The sequence below is a fragment of the Leptodactylus fuscus genome, chromosome 6 (assembly GCF_031893055.1).
Source record: "Leptodactylus fuscus isolate aLepFus1 chromosome 6, aLepFus1.hap2, whole genome shotgun sequence".
NCBI classification, from domain to species: Eukaryota; Metazoa; Chordata; class Amphibia; order Anura; family Leptodactylidae; genus Leptodactylus; species Leptodactylus fuscus.
The window spans coordinates 148,382,849-148,406,243 of NC_134270.1; positions in this window are offsets into that span (position 1 = coordinate 148,382,849).

Genomic DNA, 23,395 nt, shown 5'->3' on the forward strand with positions numbered 1-23,395 from the left:
GATCTATCCTTAGGATCGGTCATCTGATCGTTGGAGATCCGTCATCTGGGACTTCCTATAATCAGCTGTCTAAAGAGACCACAGCATTTGGGTGAGCACTATGACCTCTTCTCTGAATACCAAGTACAGCACTATACATTGCAGGGGGTCTATGCTTCTTGATGTAGTTCAGCCCCATTCATGTGATTGGGCCTGAACTGCAAAGAGGCCACAGGACAAATGAATGGCCTGTGACCTATGACGTGACGTATTGTGCAGCTAATCCGTGGGGGTCTCCAGTGACAGACCCCCATCAAGGATAAGGATAGGTCATCAATAATTAACAAAACAATTCTCAAGACCTACTGGAAGTGGTTGTGGCATATCCCCAAAATGGGCATGGTCTTAAGGGAAGATGTCCAGATGACTGCCAGTATGTTGGTAAGTATAGGATTACTTTCTGGGCAGAGGGCAATGGTTTAACTATAGGGAGTGCAGAGGTAGCAATGGCTACCAGGCCCTGGAGCCTAAGGGGGCCCAAGGGTCTCTCTACAACATAGGAATACACCAGTCCAGTATTGTAGATAGCACATGGTAAGTGAGGGCACCCATTTCATATTATTACATATTGGTACATATATTTGGCACTAGAGCTCAGGATGTTCAAGTTCTGCCCAAGAGGGTGGAACTATTGTGGTAGAAATGCATCACACAAGTAGAGCATTGATATCAAAGGGTATAAGATGTTCACAATACAGGAAACACTGCTTGTTTGAGACGTCTTATCTTAGTACCTCTCCATTGCACTATTTCTCCACAGTCACAGACAGAGCCTGTGGGCTTGGTAGACCAAATCACTAACTCCAGCTCCTGTATTTTTCACAGCTTGACTCCGACTTGCTGATATAACTAAAAACAGGTATCCATGCCAAATTTCAGATGTGCCAACATCTTCCTATGTGTGCAATGCAGATTATGCAAGCCTCAAGAAAATGCATTTGAACGGCTAAAATCTTCTCTGCAACTGCAAGTGTGTTCTCTGCACCGTCCTCTGTATCTACCTTGAAAACGTTACTCCAAAACTGAAAAGTAGGATTGTCAATGCTCAATATTAGTAAAAGGGCATAAGGTGTGGTCTTCATATAACATCCATGCAAATGTCATTGTGTTCTTAGACTATGTCAATGGGAAAGGTTTTGCACAAAAATTAAGACACATACAGACTACTAGCTGGTAGAGATTAGCGAGTACTGTTCGGATCAGCCGATCCGAACAGCACGCTCGCATAGAAATGAATGGACGTAGCCGGCACGCTGGGGGTTAAGCGGCCGGCCGACGTCAAAGCGGAAGTACCAGGTGCGTCCATTCATTTCTATGGAGCGTGCTGTTTGGATCAGCTGATCCGAACAGTACTCGCTCATCTCTACTAGCTGGGTCACAAGCAACAACCAACTAGACTAAAAAAATGTATTAGTCTTAAAGAGGACCTTTCATGAGTTGGGTCACAGGCAGTTCTATGTACTGCTGGAAAGCCGACTGTGCACTGAATTCAGCACACTGTCGGCTTTCCCGATCTGTGCCCCGGGTAAAGCGCTATCGGTCCCGGTACTGTAGCTCTTTACAGTCAGAAGGGCGTTCCTGACAGTCTGTCAGGTACGTCCTTCTCCACAGCAGCGCCTATAGCGCTGTACAGTGTGAGCAGGGAGGAACGCCCCCTCCCTCTGCTCACAGTGCTCGTCCATAGACGAGTATTATCAGGAGGGGAGGGGGCGTTCCTCCCCGCTCACACTGTACAGCGCTATAGGCGCTGCTGTGGAGAAGGACGTACCTGACAGACTGTAAGGAACGTCCTTCTGACTGTAAAGAGCTACGGTACCGGCACCGATAGCTCTTTACCCGGGGCACAGATCGGGAAAGCCAACAGTACACTGAATTCAGCGCACTGTCGGCTTTCCAGCAGTATGTAGAACTGCCTGTGCCAAAATAACACCGCATATACGATCCAGGCTCCCATTGAAAGCAATGGGAGCTTTTACGGCGTGCAAAGTCTCGCACACCGTATACGTGCCACATCACGCAGCACGTTACTCCGTGTGAATGGACCCTTATAGAGCCCACACTCTGTATCCTGTTTAGAGATAGTGTACAGATTTCTAATGGAAATAAAGAAACAGAGATATAATGGATTTTAGTGCAGGATTTCACAGAAAGTCAACAAAATTTGCTAAGAAAGTAAATTACAATATTAATTAATGTGACAAATACTGCCAGAAAATCAAAAGATATAAGAAAGGTTTAGGTACACTTTAAGTGTAGGATTGATGCAAAGGCGCCACTGAGGCATTGTATCATTGTTGCATCCACCATTCTTTGTGGTCTATAAATGTCTTGGCCTTGTACCATTGTGGCATGCGTCATTCTTTCGTTTATAGATTTCTTGTCATTGTACTGAGAAAGTGTTGGCTGTGTATTGTATGGGTTACAATACATGCAAATGTGATGACTCATTGCACTGCATATTTTACGCTACTGTCACTTTAAATTGTCATCACGCCACTTTTGGTAGTGATACATTTTGGATGAGAGGTGGTGCAATGATCCCCCCCACACACACACAGTTGCGTCTACTTGCTGGGAGTCAAGAGCAGTCCAGGGCTTTCAGAGTGACCACTGTAGTTACCCATCTGTGCAGAATAGCTGAGAGGACCGTGGGCTTATCCCAAAAGCAGAACAAGGAACAGCAATAGTCTTGAGCAGCCTGATACATCTCGAGTGTGAACAAGGCTGTAAGGAAAGGCTGTTAATTTCGTTCTGTGAAGCTTCCATGAAACTACGGTAAAGTCCTGCCATAATCCAAAACTAATTCAACTAAAGTGCCTGGTGAAACCGTGACCCATAAGTGTTGGTGGTGCCCTAACTACAAGAAACATTGGCACTGGGTAGGATGGCATAAAGGTGGGTGCACACTCAACGCCGTTGCAATGATTTATTAGGGAATTCTTCTAGGTCTACCCGCACAAGCAGCTGTAGCAACATATCTAGCAATACGATATGGAACTAGAACATGCAACTGTATTGCTTTTCTGTGAGAGGCGGTCAAGGTGACCATACCAGAGAGTTTGTCACATAGATATGCAGAAATGTGTGTGAAAGGTGAAATCCCGCAGAACAGCTGATACACGTAGTGTACTATCTTTTATCAGGAAATCACTGGATTATAGTTTATGGACATTTAGAGGTTGCACAAAATGAGAAAAACATGGCTGCTTTATTCCAAAAACAGGGCTACAACTGTCCTTAAAGGGGATGTCTGAGATATTTGTTTTACATGTTTAACAGTGCTGCTGAATATAAAGATACTTTACTCACCTCTCCCCGATCCTCCTGCAGTGGCCGGTCCAGTTAGCAGTGACGTCCCGGTTGTGCTAGATGATTGCAGCAGCTAATCCGTGGTCTTAGTGGTCATCTCTTCACAAACTGCTGTGATGTGCCATTTGTGAAGAAGCCACCCCGGAGACCTGTGATAGGAAGCAGTGGTCACCTGGCACAAACGGCCAATGGCCTTAAACTAAAGACTGGACCTGCCGCAGCAGGGGCTTCTGATGTCACAGAAACCCCATTGGGATAACAATGCCTGTTGTGATGTAATAGAGCTCCATTTTAATGTCACAATGCCATATTGTGATGTCACAATGTGCTATAGTCTATGTATAATGGCATAGCAATACGTGACGTTAGCAATAAGCATTGTGACATCATAATGGAGCACTGTGAGAACACAATACAACATTACGACATCACTATAGTCACCGACTCTCCCACCAACATACCAGAGGATCCTCTGGTGGGCTCCGACTAGGGGTTTGTGGAGGGTAGGCCCAAGCAATCTTTTTATTTGGTGAGCCCAAGGAATCTCAGGCTGAACTTACCTTAAGCATTTATCTTGCATTGCTCAACATTGGAATGAACAGAGATGAAGTGCAGTTGTCGTCCATTCATATAACCCCGACCATTCAGCACTATACAGAGGTGACTTTTACAACCAGGGGAGTTAATGATATACTATAATGTCGCAGAGTCATCTGTGTTCCTGGCAGATTCTGGAGCACAATCAGGCCTGTGTGTACCAGCACAGAAATGCAAATGTAGACAATGCAAATATTGCCCTAGGGTAGTCAAATGTAATATGTATTGCAAACTCCACTATGAATATCCCCTTTTTGCAGAAACCGCGCCACTCTTGTCCACGGACTCTGCTATTAGATTGACAATACTAGACACCAAGGACTGTAAGTGCTCACATTTTGTGCAAATTCTCAGTCCTTGAACGCTTATCTTACGGATTGTATCAGGGAGGATGAGGGCATTGGGTTTGTTTACACGCCTCTCTATGGTCACAGATATGACCATTCAGCAGTTTTAGTTGACAAACGTGGATTTACATTATGATATGTTGGTTTGTTTTTTTTTACAGTGGCCAATAACTGGGCTGTAAAAGGGCTTTAAGACACTGTTCACATCTGCTCTAGTATTTCTTTTTCCATAACGGACAGAAATGGTGACAGATGGAGGTTTCCACCAGGGAGTCTAGAATTTTCCCAGACAATGTAGTATAGCAAGCTCAGGGGCAGCTTTAGCCTTAACCCCCCCCCCCCCCCCCCCCAAAAAAAAAAAAAAAAAAAAAAAAAAAAAAACCCCATTAAGCTACCTAATAAGTTATTCCAACAGGTAGTGGCTACTATATAACTCATCCATCCATGCCCCTGTTCAGGTCCACCATAGGGAGCTCCACACTATGTCTGGTTGCTGAACATTGTCAGGATGTGATGCCCTGATGGTTATCAGTGTCCACGCGTAGTGAATGGTACACCCTAGAGACCAAAGCAAAGACAGCCTGGACAGGAGCAGGAATGAGTGAGTATAATATTGGCCTCTACCTGTTGGAATAAACCAATAAGTACCTGCCGAATCTGTCACTGTGCATTGTGTTAGGGCCAAAAAAGGGATAATATTCTATGTAGGGGCCAAAAACGGAATGATATTTCTGTATGGGTACCAAAAAAGGGTCAGTGTACTGTGTGGGGCCAAAGAAGGGGGCAATATACTGTGTGGGGGCCAAAAAAGGAATCAATATTTTGTGTGGGGGCCAAAAAAGGGAGTAACATACTGCATGGGGGCCAAACAAAAGACAATAAGATTTGTGGAGCCAGTGTAGGGGAACTGTACTGTGAGGGCCAATAAAAGGGGGCAATATAATGTATGGGGGCCAATAAAGGGGGTAATATACTGTGTGGGGAAAGCAAAGGGTGCATTATACTGAGTCGGGACCAGTAAAGGGGGAGTTATACTGTGTATTGACCATTAAAGCTGGTGTTATACTGTGTAGAGACCAGTAAAGGGGGCGTTATACTGTGTAGTGACCAGTAAAGGGGGTGTTATACTGTGTAGTGACCAGTAAAGGGGGAATTATATTGTGTAGTGACCAGTAAAGGGGGCGTTATACTGTGTAGTGACCAGTAAAGGGGGCATTATACTGTGTAGTGACCAGTAAAGGGGGCGTTATAATGTGTAGTGACCAGTAAAGGGGGCGTTATACTGTGTAGAGACGAGTAAAGGGGGTGTTATACTGTGTAGTGACCAGTAAAGGGGGCATTATACTGTGTAGTGACCAGTAAAGGGGGCATTATACTGTGTAGTGACCAGTAAAGGGGGCATTATACTGTGTAGTGACCAGTAAAGGGGGCGTTATACTGTGTAGTGACCAGTAAAGGGGGCGTTATACTGTGTAGTGACCAGCAAAGGGGGTGTTATACTGTGTAGTGACAAGTAAAGAGGGTGTTATACTGTGTAGTGACCAGTTAAGGGGGCATTATACTGTGTAGTGACCAGTAACGGAGGCGTTATATTGTGTAGTGACCAGTAAAGGGGGTGTTATACTGTGTAGTGACCAGTTAAGGGGGCATTATACTGTGTAGTGACCAGTAAAGGGGACAGTATACTGTGTAGTGACCAGTAAAGGGGGCGTTATACTGTGTAGTGACCAGTAAAGGGGGCGTTATACTGTGTAGTGACCAGTTAAGGGGGCGTTATATTGCGTAGTGTCCATGATTTTTGACAGAATATGCAACAGAGCCCACAATGCAGATGTGAACAAAGCCTTAGCAAATAGACAAATGTACTGTAAACATGCAAATACCCTTAAAGCAAATGAAACAACACTGCTGAGGTTTAGTGGTTGTTTGATAAGAGGAAAGATGCAATTTTCCTTCCTCTCTACTTCTTCTTCACACCCTCTTCCTTTCCATTTAACCATTACATTTCCAGTGAGGATAGAGATCCTGCTCGGTTACTGCCCAGCTGGGCTTGTAGACACAGCTTCATGTTACACGGATCAGTCGTAATAAATATCCTGTGTCTGCCTGAGATAAATAGGGCCGGGAATGTGCTGTTACACAAGTGTCCACCGCTGGTCAGTAAATATAAACATAAGGGGACGAGCCCGAGGAGGAAGCAATGTGTCTGCCGTATGATGTGGTGCCAGGGGTAAAGTACATTGCCGATAATAAAATGTGTATATACAAAATGCAAGAAATTAATTTAATAAAGATGTAGAAATAATTCACGGAGGAATAAATATCTGCAGGCACCACGGCTTCAGGAAAGGAGACATTTCTTCTAATAAAATGAATAAGGATGGGACCTGGTAGTCAGAATTACAGAGAAGTCCATGGTGGTGGCAGCCATTTTGAGTGGGAAAGCAATAAGCACTTATATAATAAAGCGTAACTAAAAGTTTTTTTTCATAAATCCAAAGTTCATTTGAATATAACAATCTTTACAACATACTTTATATAAGAAGAGTTCCTTTAGCTTCACGTTTTTGCCTCTTTCTGTTGCTAGTCAAATCTGTACAATAGAAATCTATGGAGAGGGGAGGGGAAGGTAAAGGAGATCTGCACTACAGAGAGACAATTCTCTTTCACAACATGGCTGGGTTATCAGGAATTACTATCCAGTCTTCTGACTGACTCATTTAATACTGTAGACATCCTCTTAGCTCTGTTTCTCTCCTTATCCTTCTCCTCCGCTCTCCATAGATTGCATTGGGAACTGACAGTACTTGAGTACTGAGTACGGACTGAATTCACTCAGAGAAGACAGCACCCAAAATCCAGGACTGTACTGCTGGATCTGGGACAGTTAGGAGGTACTGTATGTGCATGTGTATGGGGGGATGAGTAGGAAAGCTGTCAACCGAATGAGTATTCAGCTTACATCTAAGGGTCTGTTCACACTGAGTTTTTTGGCAGTGGATTTTGACACGTAATCCGCCTCAAAATCTGCTGCCAAAGATGGCTCCCATTGACTTCAATGGGAGCCGCTCGTTTCTTTCTTCCGCTAGCTAGTAGCGGAAAAAAGAAGCAAGCTGCTCTATCTTGCTGCGGATTCTGCGGCTGACTCAGCCACAGCGTCCGCGGCGTGAGGCTCCCTCTCAATTAGGCCCATTTATTCGGGCCTAATCCGGAGCGGAATGCCACGACAGGATGCCAGTGCACTGCACCGACATCACGTCGCCGCTGACTGTGTGGAATGTTCACACGTGGAATGCAAATTCCGCCGTGTGAAAATACTCTAAAGTGTATGGCCAGCTTAAACTATCCACAAAATGCCCTACAGAGGTAGAATTTGCTAAATAGTTACTGAAGTTCTAATCGGAAAAGTGATTCAATAGAGCAATGGACTGTGAAGGCCTAGAGCACCATGGGAGATGTAGTCACTGTAGGACAATAGGTTTGTCCAATTCATATTTAGTATTACATGTCCCCATACCCTGACTAACCCAATTAAAGTTTATGGGGTCTTCTGAAATTAAGTGACACTCAAACTAGTTGTCATGAAATCTTTGACACTAATGTGAACAGAGCCTTAGGTCACGTTGTGGAAGCTGCCTCAATAAAGAAAGAGCGTGTTAAGCTATACGCACACGGCATCCATGGACTTAGCCTAATGTACAGTATATGCCGGAGGAAGCTTGGAAGAGGTTTCCTAAAGCTGGTCATGCACGTCAGAATTTGGACGTCTGTCATACCTATGGGGTTGTTTGTATGAACGAACCCACCATTAATAATAATAATAATAATAATATATAAGGTACCCTATTGGGGGGCAGTTTAGTGCAGTAAGTCTATGCATATTGGCTGAGGATTGGCTAAAGATAGGCGTTCATGCCAAATACAGAAATTTTTCACCAACCGCAAGCCAAAAATACCCACCATATCCATTCCATTACACATTTTGTCTGCCAGGGTCTGATCAGTGTTAAAATGCCTGAAATCAAAAATCTAATGTGTATGGCCATCTTTAGTCCCTCATTCTCCAGACCAAGACCAAGAGAGTGTTCTTTAGGCCTCTACCTGGGCAGTAGACATTGGGATACCATTTTGTCGTCCATTGTGGAATGTGCAGCAGACTGCAGTTCCCTACAGAATAGGCTATATGATGGGTGACAGATACCACTGTATCATCATAAGCCAAGGACATTGGGCTCAACCGCAAGGAGGCAGATGTATTGAAAGTAAAACTGTCTTAGTTGCACAAAGCAACCAATCACAGTGCAGCTTTCATTTTGTATTCTGCTCCTTTAAAATTAAAGCTGCATTGTGATTGGTTGCTATGGGCAACTAAGACAGTTTTGCTTTTAGGCCAAATTTAATAAACTTGCCCCAATGGGGGAGGTTTATATTAATTAGTGTTGGATATCTGGCATAAAAAAGGTCACAGAACTTGGGTTTGCATTTTTTCAGTACTTATTAGACACCGATTGCGATAATTGTCACCTCCCACTTTCAGTGGCGTGTGAATTGCAATACATTTATTATCAGTGGGGGCGCAGTGGTTCAGCAGGGCTGGGGGTCCTAGATTCTGAACAAGGACAACATCTGCAAGGAGTTTGTATGTTCTTCCCGTGTTTCTGTGGGTTTCCTCTGGGTACTCCGATTTCCTCCCACACGCCAATGACATACTGTAAGGTAGATTGGCTACATAAAACAACTGACCCTTTTGGGTGTAGGGGATGAGAGCCCATATGGCAGCCATTAATGCCACAACACTTTGGGTCCCTTGTGTAAGAAGAGCGCATTACGAATGTTTGTCATCGCCATTTGCGCCAGGTTACAGATTTCAGCACAGGTGCACGCTCTGGCGGCGGAGCTGCAGTATAGATGAAGAGATACGTGGCGGCGGCTCTTTTGTTGTTCAGTACTTTACTTGCAATGTCTTCTTATGCACAATTCCCACACCATATCCCTTCTATCATATCACACTACCCAGGGGCATAACATGAGGGGTAGCAGATGGTGCAGTAAGATCAGGGCCCAGGAGCCTTAGAGGACCCATAAGGTTTCTCTTCACAATATGAGGAGACCAGTCCTATAAACAATACACTATAGTTTGGGGTGTCAGATTTTGCATTGGGGCCCGGGAGCTTCATGTTATGCCCACAGCATTGCCCACAGCACGACATTTGTTAAAATAGAAAGTCCTAATACTGGTGGGATTAGCTGAGAAATAAAAGTGCTACATAAAACCCCGACATTGGAAGGTCACAGGCAGCTGAAGACTCAGCCCAGGGACCAGGAAAATTCCTGCACTGTATGAATACAGGCCAGGATACAAATGCATATAGTGCAGATTGCTGGAATCTTACCATTGAATGGAGTCATTGACTCCTGTAAACGTCTAAGAAGTCACATTCTTTTTATCTTTTATGTCTTTGTATTGAATTCCACACTCCTTATACAGTGCTATACCATATCATTAGCTCTCAGACCACATATTAGACACGAATGAGCATTGCTTGGATAGAAACATTCAGACATTCAATACGCCAATGCAAAGTTCTGGCTTCCTGCCAAGTAGCTAGAGTCAATGGGTTCATGCAAACTTCTATGATGCCTGTGACATTCCTTAAATCTACCCCTCCCATCCTCTCCGAGACAGCAAAACACTACACAGACTGTAGGATTACTGTATTTGCAGATTGCTGAAGTGCAAACAGGTTTTTACCCAGATCTCAATACACTTAGGTAACATATTCTGCATGCAAAACAATCATAACCTGACCCAGCACTTTCAGCTTTTTCCTGGACACTGAGAGCAGGGTTAAAGCTGGGTTCACACAGGGCATTTGTATGGATTAGAGATAGAGAAAACACTGCATCACGCATATGTTGCATGGTAAAAATGGGACAAAAGTCATTCCCTTTATCAAGTGCCATAGTGCATGCTGCAGAGTGTTTAGAATGTGAACCGGTAGATTTTCCATTTTTTTTTATTATAGCATAATATAAGCAAAATATATATATATATATATATATATATATATATATATATATATATATATATATATATATGTATACTAGCCTCTGCTCGCGACTTCATCTGCGGATTGTTGGCGTTGATGATATATTCAGCAAATTGCTGCCGTTGATGGTTTGCCTGCCTGGGCATTTCGGCAGCTCTCAAACTGTCCTGCTGCTGAACTTGTTCCTCACACCGTGCCTGTTATTGTTCCAGCATCTCAGCAGCTCCCTGGGATGCCATATAATGAGTGTGTTGTTGGCGTTGATGATTCGCATGCTCTGGCGTTTCGGCAGCTCTCAAGCTGGCCTGCCGCTGAACTTGTTTCTTGCACTGTGCCTGTGATTGTTCTGGCATCTCAGCACCTTGCTGGAACGTCATATAATGAGCATGTTGTTGGTGTTGATGATCCAGATGCTCCGGATTTTCAGCAGCTGTCAAGCTGGCCTGCCGCTGAACTCGTTCCTCACGCTGTGCCCATAATTGTTCGGGCATCTCAGTAGCTGGCTGGGACACCATATAATGAGTGTGTTGTTGGCGTCGATGATCCCCGTCAGCTCCGCTTGAGAAGAACTCTGTGACTTCTGGCTACCTTCATAGCTGTCGTTGTTTGCGACAAATTAGATTTTCTTTTACCAGGCATGTTTAAAACTGGCTACAACTAAGAGGACTCATTATCCTCGAAACGCGTCAGCTGGTCGCTTTTCCCAGTAGATTTTAATCAGTGCAAATAAATGTTAAGATTTAAGGATATTTGGAGTGGAGCTGGATTCTTCTTCGTTTTTTCATGTTTAAAACTGGCAAACTGCCAATTTGGATTAAAGGTGTTTGCCCATGTCAGTTTGTCAGCACTGGAGCAGATCAGATAATATGCAAATGTGTGTACACAAACCACTGAGGGTTACTGTGTGTTTACACATAGAGATAACAGCCCTGGCTGAGATAAGGCTGCCAGAGGAGCAGTGTAATATAGTATGTGAACATAATTTCATAACAGTCGTGAAGCCATGTCATTTACCGGGATAAAAATTAGCCTATATTTTAATTGAGCTTACAATCGATCTGTGTGCCAAATTTCATTCAAATCCGTTCAGCCGTTTTTGCGTTATTGAGGATATTTATATATATATAATATTAGTAGGATATATATACATACACTATCCAAAAAACCCAATAGTAATCCAGCAACCAATCTTGCATTAAATTAAAAACAGTTTGTTTTTATTAGTCCATTTACATTTCCCCCTTTTTTCATATTTTTTTCATATTTTTTCACTGGTTTCTTGTCACCAAAAAGAAATTTTAAATGGACAAACTTTTTTTAATTTAATGCAAGATTGGTTGCTGGATTACTATTGGGTTTTTTGGATTTTGTACTAGCACCTGTACCGGCAGGGTTCCATGGTTATCCGTGCACCAATAGCAGCACATCGAAAGAATTTTTTCACTAAGACCACTGAAAATAGAAGGGCTGTGGAACACAACTTTTTAGATACATACACTATGGCCCATTTGAGTGCAAACAACCACATTTGCTCCCCTCCCTTGTGTGCCCAATTATAGTCTCCTTGGCTTGCCAAACATAGGTCAGAAAAAGTGCCCAAGTGATTTTATACTTCGTGATCTATGAGAAACAAGGCCCCAAATAGCATGCGGATACTGGAGCTGAAAACCATTCTTCTCATCAGAGGGAGTTTTTATATAAATGGAACCCTTTGCTTGACCCTATGGAGAACTCTGCAGCTGTTAGATAAGCACACAGTTCTCTCTACCTTCTGCTCTGCATTGATCTCCATGGTAAATTCTGAACAGGAAGAGGAAGCTAAAAGCGCGCTTGAGACAGGTTTGGCTTCTTATCACAGTCTGTCACAGGACAGCACTTGTCTAGTGACCCTTCAGAGACCATGTATATGGTAATGAATAAGTGTATTCCCTGCATTGGTTAAGCCTATATTGCTAATACATAAGCTGATCCCCAGGATCCCTGAAGTTTACCTTTGCAGAGGGCAGCTGGGGTGGCCTGAACTATCAATTCTCTGCCTTTCCTGCAGACACCTTGACTTGGTCACATGACTGACTCCACTTTACTCAACAAACCTGTGGTCAGAGTAGAGAGGATTTGGTGACACCACTGAGTCAGAGCAGCTGCAGGGATGGCAGCACTCATACAGTTCCGGGCACCCTGCTTCGCTCTGCCAAGATAAACTTCAGGGTTCCAGGGGACCAACTTATATATTAACAATAAAGCGTAACCACTGCAGGGAATGTACTGAAATGTTTATTATTCCCTTGACCACCAGGAATATTACCATTAATTGTTAAGTCATCACATCCCACAGGAATTTTACTATTAACTCTTAAATCACCCTAGTCTACCAACATATTATTATTGGATAAAGGGACAGGAAGGGCAGTATATGGACAAAGGGATGGGCTAGTGTACTAGAATATCAAAGGCGACTTCAATAGACCATGTTCTGTAGAGATGGAGGGTAGGCCTTCAGAGTCATTTTGTCTGGTGACAACTAGTCAGATACCAGCTGGGCTAAGATCTAATGGAGCCACAGCAGGTCAAGTGTGTGTATCCAATATCACATGTTTTGTCCAATTTTCAATAAATATCCAGTATCCAATTGATTTTTGTCCACAGTCTATCTCGTAAGGACCCTTACTTATGCCCACATGCTATTCGCCTATGAATTTGCTTCAGTATCAGACAGTGCTCAGATGAAAACAGTTTTTCTTTCAGTCAGTTATTATAAATTTGTCCTATCCAACAACTGGTGCCCCCCCCCCTCGCAATAATGGAGGGTCTTGAGTGCATAGGATAGGGAATAAATTGGTGACTGATGAAGGTCCGCATGCTAAGATCCCTACTGATGCCACATATGGGGCTGTTGTACTCCCATGTAGAATGCATGCCACCGCTCCATTCATTTCAGTGGAGATTGTTGTGCGCTATACTTTAGCTATTTCTGACGCTCACACTGAAATACAGTGGGTATGCCTATTATGTGTCCACTGCTACATCCCCATTATTCTTCTGATCAGTGATGGTCTCAGTGGTTGGACCCCATCATTCAGTAATTTACCATAAATAAATAATTTTCATGGTATAATCCTTTAATATTAATTACACTGTGTTCACACCAGCGCTCGCATTACGTTCTGGGATTCCACTCCCCTCTCTGCATGGAAAATGTGGAGAGAAAAGTGCTGTAGGCCGTGCTTTTCTCTCTGCATTTCTTGCTGTTTTCGGTTAGAAACCGAGTGGAAGCCACATGGACCCCATCAGTGGCGTAACTAGGAATGGCGGGGCCCCGTGGCGAACTTTTGACATGCCCCCCCCCCCCCCGAAGACCTCGACTGACCCCCTCCTACGCATGCGCCTGTGCGCTCTATTATGCCCCATAGTGGCCCCTTCACACAGTATTATCCCCCATAGTGGCCCCTGCACACAGTATTATCCCCCATAGTGTCCCCTGCACACAGTATTATCCCCCATAGTGGCCCCTGAACACAGTATTATCCACCATAGTGGCCCCTGCACAGAGTATTATCCCCCATAGTGGCCCCTGCACACAGTATTATCCCCCATAGTGGCCCCTGCACACAGCATTATGTCCCACTGTGGACACCCATAAACAATTATTATACTCTGGGGTCTTTTCAGACCCCAGAGTATAATAATCAGAGACCCAGGGGGAGAAAAACATTAAAAAACCTCTGTTACTCACCTATCTCCCATCTCCTACGTTGTCGGCCTCCGAAGTAGTCGATCTTCAATGGCGTCAGACGTCACATGACCCGGGACGCAGGCCGGGGTCATGAGACGTCAGACGACTAGGCCGAAGCCTGCCCGGATTGTGAAGAGGTAAGTAACAGTGTTTTTTATGTTTATTACCTCTCCCGGTCCGCCAATGATAGCAGCGGTAGCGGCTGTCACCGGGCCCCTAATGTTCCGGGCCCTGTGGAAGCTGCCTCTGCTGCTATGGCGGTAGTTACGCCACTGGACCCCATTATAGTCTATCGGGTCTACTGGTTTCCTAGGGTATTTTCAAGGGGTGCGCTCTCTGTTGCGCGAAACCCTGAAACGCGTTATCTCATCGAATAAAGCTTCTTCCCGTTCCAAGTCCATGTTTATTCCTTGAGGTGTGCACCACTAGGCTTCTTGTTCACTGTCATCAGTGTATATGTAGCAGTTTCGATACCAACTCCGGTCGGTTAGCCAGATTGATTGCGACCCTCACCTGACCATTGTATTGCTACATCCTACAACTCATCCCAGGAACTTGGGAGCGGTCTGTTTTTTGCAGCTCAGATTGGAGGTTCGGTTTGGTATATCATATTGTTTATCGAAGATCCTCAAGGAGAGCGCAGTTATCTGTGTTTTTTCCTCCCACCTGTTTTTGTTCATTGATTTTTTTTAGATGGATTCGCAATGGGCGCACATGGATATACCGTAATATAAGGATGGCGATTGTATGTGCCCTTCGATGTGACACTTTGGAGAATGGAAATAGATTTTCTAAGTGTTTATGACTCAAGATAAGTTTTGTGTAGACAAATTTATTCATGGAGGCCTGTAGCAGCTCAGATCCTGAATATCGAGCTATGACTACTGCTTCCTGGAATTGTTTCTAAGACATTCATAGATAGGTATCAGGTGGAACATCACATGTCAGGTGCCATCTGTCTGCGGCGGGCCAGGATATTTGCCTAATAATTAATAAGTTGTTAGACAGGCCGGTCCTGCTGTAAAGTGCTGCCTCTACCCCTCATTGTTGAATACCACAGTACTGACTAACTACTAATTTGCTGTCAACACGCTCCATATCATATTCAGAAATACCAACGTGCCAAGACAGCGGAGACAACTATTTCCTACTCATTTTAAGTAATACATCTAGGACTTAGCATGAGTTTAATATCTATATATACAGATACAATTCCCAGCCTGCATTGTGCTCCAGAGCTGCATTCACAATTCTGCTGGTTTTTATTGTAAACAACATAACAACTGAGTTCTAATGCAGATTACTGTACAGGGCCTGGTGTAAAGGCCGCACTGGACATAATGCAAACTTTGCACAAAGAATGCTGCTATTCCAGCACCGACTCTTGTAGAACTGTGAATGCAGCTCTGGAGAGTGATACATGGTGTAACCCCGGGTCAGACCAACATGAGATGCAATATAAAGTAATTGAAAAGTGAATCAGCTTTTTATGTATGGCAATTATATATATAAGGTGAATTGGGAGTTTAAAGGGATTGTTGTACTAGAACACAGCACATACTGTATGCAGACAATGCCCTCATTGTTCCAAAAAACGTATTTCCATATTGATAAAAACAGCAATAGCTCAGCAATGAAGGCAATGACTCACAAACTAAGGAGTTGCCGCAGTATGGGGTTACTCACAGGAGTGCTGTACCCTGTTGCTCCTCGTTTTACTAAGGGCTCATGGCCATGCATTAACATGACTTTATCTGGTAAAACTACTACTCTGTATCTGCAAAATCAGTTTAAATACAGCATCTGTACTGTTTTCAACTGAAGTGTGAACAGAGCCCTAGACCAGACTCTAAAAATAGCTACAAAATATGAGTCGAGATGAGAATAGTGATATTGTGCAGTGTATATTTATACATAACTAGCCTCTGCCCACGACATCATCTATGTGTTGTTGGCGTTGATGATCCATCTGCTCCGATGTTTCAGCAGCTCTCAAGCTGTCCTGCTGCTGAACGTGTTCCTTGCGCCATGTCTGTGATTGTTCCGGCATCTCAGTGGCTGGCTGGGACGCTATATAATGAGTATTTTGTTGGCGTTAGTGATCCGCCTTCTCCGGCTTTTCGACTGCTCTAAAAGCCGCTTGATGCCTAGCTTGCTCAATCCTCCTCAACTCCGCTTGAGGAGAACTCTGTTGACTTCTGGCTATCTTCATAGCTCTCGTTGTTTTAGAATTTTGCGACAAATTAGATTTTCTTTTTCCCAGCATGTTTAAAATTGGCAAACTGCCAATTTGGATTAAAGTGGTTTTCCCATGTCAGTGTCTCAGCACTGGAGCAGATCAGATAATATGCAAATGCTTGTACACAATGGACTCAGTGTTATCTGTGTGTTTATAAAGAGAGATAACAGACCTGGCTTTATCAGAACCTGAGATAAGCTGCTGCAGGAGCAGTGTAATATAGTATATGAACATAAATTCATAACAGTCATGAAGCCATGTCATTTACCGGGATAAAAAGTAGCCTATGTGTTAATCGACGTTACAAACTATATATGTGCCAAATTTAATCTAAATCCGTTCAGCTGTTTTTGCGTGATTGAGTAACAAACATCCAAACATACATCCAAACATACAAACTTTACATCTATAATATTAGTAGGATAGGATAAGAGCAGATACTGAGAATTGCACCAGCATACAGGATTCATTGGACTGTGCCTACATAATACATTTGTAGGCCAGTACATTATGTACTTAATATACAGTAATTTCTAATCATACAATCTACTAAGATATAGAGAAAATTCTCTCTATATCATACATATGGCGAGAAAGAGAAAGCTTAGTATGAGAAAAAACATATCTAATGAAAAAAATAATAAAAAAAATTACGATGAGGCTTTAGTAATTTTTTTTTTTAGAATGTAATGATTATAAATGTGTATATTATATTCAGTGTAACCAAAATTATGTAAAGTGATCACAAAATTATTTTTTGTGTTATTATTATTATTGTTTATTTATATAGCACCATTAATTCCATGGTGCTTTACATTTGGGGGTATAAAAAATAAAAAGGTATAATAATTTTTCATCCATAGTATACTGATAGCATATAGGTTAGGTGACAGCCTTTGATTCTGAGATTCATCCCGATCGCCATATTTTATTTTATATAATTTTTGTAGTCAGCACACACATGAATAGCTTAATATAAAATAATATATACTATTATATAATAATAATAATAATAATAATAATAATAATAATATATATATATATATATATATATATATATATATATAAAAATTTGGTTTAGTTTCATATAAATTATAGATTTAATGACCGATAAATAGTTTACACCTACATACTTTTATACTTGTAATCATTATTTCATAATTTATATAATATATTATTATATAATATAATAATAATAGTAATAATAATAATTTATATAATATATATTTATATAATATATTATTATTATATTGTTATATTTATATAATATATTTAGAATCCTCCCCCTTACCCCCTTACATCTTTGTGTTTGTCTTTATTTCTGCTGGATATCAGTGAAACGAATACTATACCGGTCTTAATGTCTTTTTGTCTAACATTATGGACTTTCACGGGGTTATGAAATCTTACATAAACGTAGTACACAAATATATGTCAGATATAAAGGTGTGAACAAGGCTCTATAGGTGTTATTGGCCGGCTACATGGTATTCTACTACATAATCTGTCATACACACAGAGATCTGTGGGGGAGTCCAGTTGCAAATGTCCCGCTATCCTACAGTGCCACTTCAAGGCAAATGCAGCATTACATAGCTACCACTAAAATCTATGAGCGTCCAGGAAATGAATGGACGAGTCCTCCGAAGCAGATACTGTTTGTATCTCCTCTCCATACTAACCAGTTGAGCTGGTTATGGAGATGATGGCATTAATGTCTTATTGGGACATGATGAATTAAAGGGGAGGAGTATCCTAATGGGGTACTGGGAACCCCCTTTGGTCAGTGGGTGGTTCTTGGTGCTGCTGGTCTCAGATCAACTACAAACAATGATGAAGCTGGACTGTGCAAAGCTGGTCATAGAGTTTCAGTATTTGCCTGCTGACAAGGATTCTTCCTTACTTCACTGTACACATCATACTCAGTGAGTGTGCACATGTTCTTAGTGGGTAAAAGCAATTACTCTGGAGATCCTCCTTCCAACAACCCCTAGTAAATAGACCATACTATCTTTCAAACTTGGACGTCTTCTGCTGGACCAATGTTGAGTTAGAGCCTGGACCCATCGTAGGATCCTCTGGTATGCTAGTGGGCCAGTCCAACACTGGGTAAAAGGTGTTACAGCAGCAAATCTCAGCAAAAACAGGCATGTTGAAATTCAACATATCCAACCCTGAGGCCAGGTTCACACGATGTATTTTGGCACGTAATGTGGCACGTAGACGCCACGGGAGCTTTTGCGGGCCGTATACGCTCCCATTGTTTTCAATGGGAAAACACGGTACCGGCTTCCATTGAAAACAATGAGAGCGTATACGGCCCGCAAAGGCTCCCGCGGTGTCTCCGTGCCACATTACGTGCCAAAATACATCATGTGAACCCGGCCTAATTTGCCATCCCCCTATCAAGGGAGAGTTGGAATATCACCTTTCACATTAGATGGTCAACTGGTCCTGCATGTTTGGACGACATTAATTTAATGAGTGTAGTCATACCTCACAACCGTCCTGGATTCTGTGGGACATTCACGGATACGGTGTCCTGTCCCGCAGTCCCGGTCAGCGGGAGGTATGTCCCAGCTTCAACTCATCTGCGTCCTCTGAGATGGGGGGGAAATAAAACTGGGGGCAGAGATGGGGGGACATGAAACTAGGAACAGAGATGGAGGGGGGAACATGACACTGGGGGCAGAGATGGAGGGGGGTACATGAAACTAGGAACAGAGATGGAGGGGGGGACATGACACTGGGGGCAGAGATGGAGGGGGTACATGAAACTGGGGGCAGAAATGGGGGGATGTGAAACTGCGGCAGAGATGGGAGGCAGAGATGATGGAACATGAAACTGGGGGCAGTGATGATGGGACATGAAACTAGGGGCAGAGATGGAGGAGGGAAATGAAACTGGGGATAGAGATGGGGGGACATGAAACTGGGGGCATAGATGGGGACATGAAACTGGGGGTAGAGATGGAGGAAGGTGAAACTGCGGCAGAGATGGGATGCAGAGATGGGGGTCATGAAACTGGGGGCAGTGATGATGGGACATGAAACTAGGGGCAGAGATGGAGGAGGGACATGAAACTGGGGCAGAGATTGGGGGACATGAAACTGTGGGCAGAGATGGGGGACATGAAACTGGAGGCAAATGAAGGGGGTATATGAAGCTGGGGGAGAGATGGAGGGGGGACATATAATTTACAGGTGACTGTAGAAGGATTATACTGTGTGGGGGCACCTGAAAAATGAATGAGAATGGGCGAAGTCAGAGGCGCTAAATTTGCCACAGCACGCGCTGTACATTTTTTTTTTTTTATGTAGATTGTGAGCCCCACATAGAGCTCACAATGTACATTTTTTCCCTATCAGTATGTCTTTTTTTTTGGAATATGGGATGGAAATCCATGCAAACACGGGGAGAACATACAAACTCCTTGCAGATGGTTTTATGCCCTTGGTGGGATTTGAACACCAGGACTCCAGTGCTGCAGGGCTGCAGTGCTAACCACTGAGCCACCGTGTGGCCCTTGTGCTGTGCATTTTATCCTTCTTTCTGTTCATCGCAAGTTGGCAGGTATGGCTAATTCACATGACAGATTTCCTTAACCATGTGCTGGCCGTTGTCTGCTGATCCAAGAGAAAATGGAAGAAGTCTTATCTCAGGTCGAGTTCTTGGATCCCTCATTAGACTCGTATGAGGGATCCCTGGAATCGGATTAACCTCGGTTGTGCACATGGCCGAGTGCAGGGCTCTATTGTGTGAATATAGCCTAAGACCTCTCACCTTTCACCATCTTGCACGTGCACCCATTATTATGTCCTGACACATTTATTTGGAATCACTCTTTTAGCATGTCAAACATTAGAGCCATAAGGATAACAGCCTGTTTACCTTCCAGGAGGAGATGATAAAGTTTTGCAGCTTAGATATCATCAGAGTAGATACAGAGACACAGGTCTGGGCATGTCACAGGAGCCTTGTAAGGCAGACACACATCTCAACGTTGCGTTGTTTACGTCTTACTCCAAATGACCATCGGCGGGTCTACACTATTAGTAGAAAATATAGTGAAGCCTATGTAGAAGAAGTTTCTATATAGGGAAACCTCATAACCCAGAAAGAAAACTGCCCTCCAGACTATTCCTGTTATTCCAGATGAGGCAGCCACTTGGATACTGTAGGCGTATTGTTCAGGCCTGCCAATGACTACAAGTTTTAGAAACCGTAATAAGCATAACATGATCGGAATGCAAAATGTAATTGAAAACAATGGAGCGGATTTACTAATACTGTCTATAATAAGAGCGTAAAAACTTAGATTAAACAGTCTTATACTACACCAGATTTATTACAGTGTCTATTGCTGGATGATACATTCGGTTATATTTGGTCTTTCTAGTCTGTCTTTACACCACCTATTAGTTGGCTTAGTTTTCAATACAAAACTGTGCCAAAGTATGTGCTATTTTTTGGCACATGGTGTTGCCTAATAAGCCACGTCCCTTTCCAGAAGCCGTGGGTGATGAACCCTCAAATTTTCGTGTTCAACTGAACCCCAGAAAATGTGGGCTTGGCTGAGCCCAAAATTATTGGGATAATTAATGTAGGGGCTACTTGTGGACATTGTACTGTGTGTAGCGGCCAGTATGTGACATTATACTGTGTGGGGGCTGCTTTGGGGCGTTATTCTGTTACAGGGATCTTTAGTATTAATGGGGGGGGGGGCCCACTTTATTAACAACCTTAAGCCCATGGTACCCTTAATTTGCTGCTTTGGTAACTAAAGAATGTAGCTTACCACTCGCTCCATAAACTTCACTGACTGTGGGGGGCCTTTATATTATATTATGTGTTGGGGGTCATTATATTATGTGTGGAGATACTGGGGGGAGTATATTACATGTGGGACACCAAATGTGTGGGCCATTACATTACTTATGGGGTTACTGACTGGGCCATTATACCACATATGGAGGCACTAATGGGCTATTATACTATTTGTGGAGGCACTGATGGGGCTTTTATACTACATGTCGGGGCGCTGATGGGGCCATTACATAATTTTTAGTTAAGGCTCCAAACAAAGCCTTATTTTATTAACATTTCTAAGTGACCACTACTTTGGGAGTACTTGGTTGGGACTTTTTTCACTAGGGGGTACTTTGCTTGAAAAAGTTGAGAACCACAGGATTAAGTCGCTGTCCATAAGGACCTGTGGGTGGCTTATTGGCGCAAATTATCCTGTCAGTTACCCTTCACTATGCCCTAAAGAAATGAAATCAATAATTTTTCAATGTTTTTTTTTCCCCCAGTGGAGCTCCCCTTTAAATCTATATTAAATAGATCCCTAAATGGTGTGCTGTTTAATAAGCTGTAAAAAGGATGACTGTGACATCATCAGTCCACTTCAAACAGCTGATCAGTGGGGGTCCTGGTGTGAGTCCCGCACTAAAAGGCTTCATCTCTATTGCAAAAATATGAAATTTTTTTACAATTTTACAGTCCTATGAAAAAGTTTGGGCACCCCTATTAATCTTAATCATTTTTTGTTCTAAATATTTTGGTGTTTGCAACAGCCATTTCAGTTTGATATATCTAATAACTGATGGACACAGTAATATTTCAGGATTGAAATGAGGTTTATTGTACTAACAGAAAATGTGCAATATGCATTAAACCAAAATTTGACCGGTGCAAAAGTATGGGCACCCTTATCATTTTATTGATTTGAATTCCCCTAACTACTTTTTACTGACTTACTGAAGCACAAAATTGGTTTTGTAACCTCAGTGAGCTTTGAACTTCATAGCCAGATGTATCCAATCATAAGAAAAGGTATTTAAGGTGGCCAATTGCAAGTTGATCTCCTATTTGAATCTCCTCTGAAGATTGGCATCATGGGCTACTCAAAACAACTCTCAAATGATCTGAAAACAAAGATTGTTCAACATAGTTGTTCAGGGGAAGGATACAAAAAGTTGTCTCAGAGATTTAACCTGTCAGTTTCCACTGTGAGGAACATAGTAAGGAAATGGAAGACCACAGGGACAGTTCTTGTTAAGCCCAGAAGTGGCAGGCCAAGAAAAATATCAGAAAGGCAGAGAAGAAGAATGGTGAGAACAGTCAAGGACAATCCACAGACCACCTCCAAAGAGCTGCAGCATCATCTTGCTGCAGATGGTGTCACTGTGCATCGGTCAACTATACAGCGCACTTTGCACAAATAGAAGCTGTATGGGAGAGTGATGAGAAAGAAGCCGTTTCTGCACGTACGCCACAAATAGAGTTGCCTGAGGTATGCAAAAGCACATTTGGACAAGGCAGCTTCATTTTGGAAACAAAAATTGAGTTGTTTGGTTATAAAAAAAGGCGTTATGCATGGCGTCCAAAAAGAAACAGCATTCCAAGAAAAACACATGCTACCCACTGTAAAATTTGGTGGAGGTTCCATCATGCTTTGGGGCTGTGTGGCCAATGCCGGCATCGGGAGACTCATTGGACCCATCTAAATGCTATAAAACCCCTTGGTGACTATACTTAGATGTGTGTGCTATCAATAAAGACCAGCAGAAACCTTACGTGTGGTATTAGTGGGGTAGGCCACAGCTTTATTTAGAAAAATGAAAGCAAAGGTTAAGTAAACAAACTTGTGAATCGTCCATGCCCCGCTTCCGGCTCTTCCTTTCCTTTCTTCTTATCTTGCCCTGAATGCTCCGCTGCGACCCAGCGAGCATGTAGGTTAACGTAACTTCAACAAATGGGCATGGACACCCCCGCCACACAACAGGCAGTGTACTGCTACCTCCCTACACCTGCCTGTTGGCCCCCCCACACAAAAGAATCAATGCCCTCTCCAGGCCATCTTGCAACCCAGAAGGAAATATGTCAGAACCTATGGGATTGAGGTGCACCCCGTCTCTCATCAACAACCTTTCGTTATTACCCTCCAAGTCCACATGCCGCACCGCAATCCCCCCCAAAGACCTAACAAATTTAGAAACCCGGATATTCAAGACACGCCGAGCCCTATCAATTGCGGCAACGTCTCGCGCGCCCCTCCAACAAAGGCGAGGCACGATC